Source organism: Myotis lucifugus, unplaced genomic scaffold, assembly GCF_000147115.1.
Source record: "Myotis lucifugus unplaced genomic scaffold, Myoluc2.0 scaffold_2229, whole genome shotgun sequence".
In the NCBI taxonomy this organism is placed as follows: Eukaryota; Metazoa; Chordata; class Mammalia; order Chiroptera; family Vespertilionidae; genus Myotis; species Myotis lucifugus.
In genome coordinates this window covers 5933-10772 of record NW_005873277.1, presented here as the reverse complement: position 1 = coordinate 10772, position 4840 = coordinate 5933, and the positions used below count along the sequence as shown (strand labels likewise).

Below are 4840 nucleotides of genomic sequence, written 5' to 3'. Positions count from 1 at the left end.
ATAGCTATAAACATAGTGAATGGAGTGCACACGGAGCCTTGTTTCTGTAGAAGGTTGCAGGCTTCTTCAGTCAAGGGATTTCAGCTGTCCTGAAGTCGGTGGTTTGGTTGTCCTTGTTGATCTGGCTAGCAGGCGGTGTCATTAGTGCTGGACTTCCCTAAGCGTCAGCAGGTTGAAGGGCTGGATCAAATTGTCCATCATGGCCTAGATTGATGGTGGTGTTGGTGTCTGGGGAGGAGTCAGCTGTGCCCTCTGTGTCATCCGATATGGATGACACCGAGGAGGAGGAGAGGAGGAGGTGGAGATGGAGGGTTGTAGAGAGAAAAAGAAGAGAAAGCAAAAGAACTACAAGGCATGAAAGTGTTTAGAAAAAGAGGGAGAAGAAAGGGAAGAAGGCAGCATCCTGACACAGCCCTTTTGTTGAGCTGCCCCTTTCCCTGTGGTCCAAGGTAGAAATGGGAAACAAGTCCTGTTGCAGTGAGAGGGCAGCTGCTGTCAGCCAGTCTCTGTCTTTACCTGGGTCCCGATCTGAGCTGGGCGTGGGAAGCAAAGCAGCCATGGGGGCAGGAGACCTCCCTCAGAAGGGGTTAGGGTTCAGGCCTCCGCAAAGTTGGGGGGGTGAGGGTCTGTGCCCCACCTCTGTTGACCCCCAAGTTGTCTCCTGATGGCCCCTCTACGACTGTGCCTGTCTTAGGTTGTTCCTTCCCTGAGGAATCTTACCCGTCTCTGGCTCACCAGCCATCCTCCAGGGACAAGCAGGGTGATGTGAGGTGTGCAAATGAGGGAGGGGCAGCGCCCCCCTGCAAGAGGTTCAGTTCTGTCTCCTTGGTAGCCTATGCCCCCGTGGCCTCCACGCCCAGCACCTGCCTTGGGCTCCCCTCGCCTGCAAATGGACTGTGAGAAGAGGGTCCCTCTTGACACTAGGGCAAGAGGGGCCAATACAGGACAAGGGAGGAACGGCCTGTCAGCATGTAGTCCCGGGACAGGGCTTTCTCAGCCCAGGATGTCAGGCTCTTGGCACAAGATGACTCCACATATGGAGCATATACCAGACACCGCCAGTCACGGCAGAAAAGGGAGGTGCCCTTCCTGGAACAGTAGGGTAGGGAGATTCTAGAAGAGGCTGTGTTCAGGAGAAAAGGAGAAAGGACAAAGAACCAGCAAACAAATAGTCAGATTTAAAAAAAAAAAAAGGAAAGGAGATGTGGGGCAAAGCTGGGACATATGGACAGACAAAAAGGAGGCACATGTGATCCTCCCAATGGACAGGTGGTTCCAGCTCAGGGCTGCACATCTGCTGCAGACGGGCACTGGTCAGGTGTGCTAACTCGGCCTCCCAGGGGTGATGGTCCCCAGGAGGGAGGCAGAGGCTGCCCCTTCTGGAAAGATACAAAACACAACCTCTTCCCCACATCATCACTAGATCCGGTAAAACTCTTGTCTTCTTTGTGTATGCTTCCACCAGGCTGAGTCGGCAGAGGCTATTGTACAGGAGGCCCGATGCCTTTTGGCTGCTGTACAACCCTCTGCATTGTATTTTTTAAAAATTTAACATATGCCGAAACCGGTTTGGCTCAGTGGATAGAGCATCGGCCTGCGGACTTAAGGGTTCCAGGTTCGATTCCGGTCAAGGGCATGTACCTGGGTTGCGGGCACATCCCCAGTGGGAGATGTGCAGGAGGCAGCTGATCAAATTTCTTTTTAAAAAAAAATATATTTTATTTATTTTTTACAGAGAGGAAGAGAGAGAGATAGAGAGTTAGAAACATCAATGAGAGAGAAACATCGACCAGCTGCCTCCTGCACATTTCCCACTGGGGACGTGCCCGCAACCCAGGTACATGCCCCTGACCGGAATCGAATCTGGAACCCTTAAGTCCGCAGGCCGACGCTCTATCCACTGAGCCAAACCGGTTTCGGCTACCCAACCAAATTTCCACATGTCAGCAATACTTCACTCATTCTTTAATAAAGTTCTAAGAAATGTCATAATGACATGAGCTTGAAATATCTGTAGGCATTTTCTCTGACGCTCGTGAAGTGGCAGTGGTGATGTTGTAAACAGCAGAAAAACAGGGGCTGCCACATGACCAAATTATGGCGGCACAGGCCTGCTCTTTTCCCCACAGGAACACACCAAATGGTGATGGCAATGATCTTCTCACACACACACAGGAGGGGAGCAACATCACGCTACGTAACTGTATTCATCTGCTGAGGCCTGGCCGCGTTCAATGTACTGTTTGTCTATCAGCACTTCAATGCACTTCTCAATCATGCTGACACTAGGGTTAAACCTCGCTCTTGACTGGCGAATCACCTCTTGAAGAAGGGCGTTATGCCGAAGCACTTTTCGTGCTTTCATGACGCGAACTAGAGCAGCTTGGAGACACATTTTCCGGTCCTCGTCTACAGCACTTCTAGTTTGTTCCACTTCCTGTGGTGTGTCTCTCTGCATTGATGTAGTAATTTTAAATTTTTTTCTTTTACTGCTGAAGTTCATATTTAATGAAAATGAAGATTCTGCGTCAACATCTTCCTTTTCCGAGTCATGGTTAATCATCTTCACATCAAGTAATGATTTGATTGTTTTTGTCAGTTCCTTTTCATTCATCTGTGTGCTGTCTTGAAGCGCTTTATAGCTGACAGTTTCACTGTTGTTGAAGGCTAGCAGAACCGCCATTTGGTATGTTGTAGCCATGGCTACATATGGTTTGCCCAAATAGTTCATTTTCACTTCACCTGTGCAGAGGTAATGGAACCATGTAAGTTTCCTTCCACTGAAATGCTGGCTGTGAAATAATTCAAACATCTGTACACTTTTGCCCAATTCCTGGGGAATCGCAAATGTAGATGAAGGAGCCTGAGTAAGAGGCCATGCGCCAGCCTGTAGAACGTATGTTTGAAAACTAATTCCCAAATCTATTACTGTGTCTTGGTTTTTGATAAAATTGTTGAACTTATGGTTGAGATCAGCACTGACACTCATATCTGTGTACATCCGATGTAGCTTGCTGGTAAACTCATAACCACATGCTTGCTTTAATTTACTAATCATGGCTTCTTCAGAATCCATAGACGTAGATAACCCGTGAATTAAACGTTTCGCCAGCATTCTTGCGTAGAACTTTTGAAAAACATCTTTATCATCGATATATCTGAAAACAGTAATGAAGCTGGTAAGTTTGCCTTCCACTTCATTCTCAGTCATCCCCTTTGCTGATTTCTTTAGTAAGTTGTCACAGTACTTAGCAAGCAATTCAGGAGCTTTGCAAACAGACTTGGGTTCTCTGTAATTTACAACTGATGTCAGAGCCTTATCCAATGCACTCATGAAGTGCTGGTCACCATTCAAAACAGTGTTGATAAGTTGAACAAATTTACCATGTACTTCCAAAACTGACTCCACAAATAGTGTTGGCATATTTTCCTGAGTAAGATTACTGGTTGCTCTAAGGCCCTCATCATGGACATGATTTTGCAGCTCCTGTATCATAGGAGGTAAACCAGTGGACACAGCACGGAGTAAGACATACATATTTGCCATGCCATCTTTTTTCTCTTGTCGAATGATCTTATGACATTCGTCATGCAAGAACTGTAAGTGGTCTGCTACCATTCGTTGCTGACATTCATGAATCACTTTAGTATATGAACTTGGGTGCAAGTATTTTCGACATCGAATTTCTTCATCTTTTATTCTACCTAGAACCTTTTCCATATATTGTGAGCAGTCTGATTCTTGTAATAAATTGGAAGCTTCTTGTTTGTAATACTCTCCTGTTTCAGTCAGAAAGGGGGACTCAAAGATTTCCTGATAAAACTTTAAGGGGAATTTTTTCCTATACTGTTCAACATGAACAAAGGAGTTAATAACCCCATGGATTACTTTCTGGTTTGGGTCTCCTCCACCACGATCATTTTTGATTTCTCGCAGCAGCATTCGGATAAGGATGGTCTGAAGTGGTTCAACCATTAATTTCCTCCACATAGCCAATGCTAGCTCTCCTATTTCCATCAGAGGTTCATTCATATCGACACCACCATAGCCATACTGAAGGTCAGCTTCTGTCAATTTGTTTCTTTTAACAAACTGGGTGTTGAGATTTCTATACAAGCAGTCCATGTAGTCTGCACCCTTGCTGTATTCCTCCCAATACCTATGATACATAACAAGTACTTGCTCTTCAGACTCCAGAACTCTCTTGTGCAAATGCCGTACGTGATTTTCCAAAAAAATCTTAGTTTCTGTATAAAGTCTTTCTCCAAGGGGTTCAGGATAGGCCACACATAAAGCATAGATATCTGAGAAGCAATCATTCCATGTTGCTCTTTTGACGTATTCCAACGTGACAACAGCTTTGATTGTCCTTAAAAGTTTGTTCCATGTTTCATCAAAATCTGCTACTCTTGGTTTCAAAGACATTGTGCAAGTTCAGTGTTGAAATCTACAAGGGAACTTGCGTTTGACTGTCAGCTTATTTATCAATTGTTGGGGTCCAGCCCCAGCAGGTCCAGAGGTTCCCAAAGGTGTGGACGGAGTCGGCGAAGAAGGAATGACACGGCGACAGCGTTCAGTTGATCAGCATAGCGAGCTTCTCCAGCCAGGTTCTATTGTCAGGATCTCCAGCCAAGTTCTGTGTTTATTGTCCTATTACATCTGTATTTATACCAGTTGATTTTAATCCTATCCATTCTAGTCCAAAGGTTAGGGCGTTTCTTATCTCCATTCCAAGGTTACTCTATTGTTCTATTAAGCTACAAGGAAGTAACTGAAGGAGATTATCCTAAGTAAAGACTATGTAGCTTAATCGTGATTATTCATAGTTAAAGTGATTAA

At 45.4% G+C, this 4840-nt stretch overlaps 1 pseudogene; it reads right to left on the bottom strand.

The window, feature by feature from the left end:
* Window positions 1–1998: 1998 nt before the first annotated feature.
* Window positions 1999–4492, bottom strand: LOC102431461 (annotated as a pseudogene).
* Between the last annotated feature and the right edge of the window lie 348 nt (window positions 4493–4840).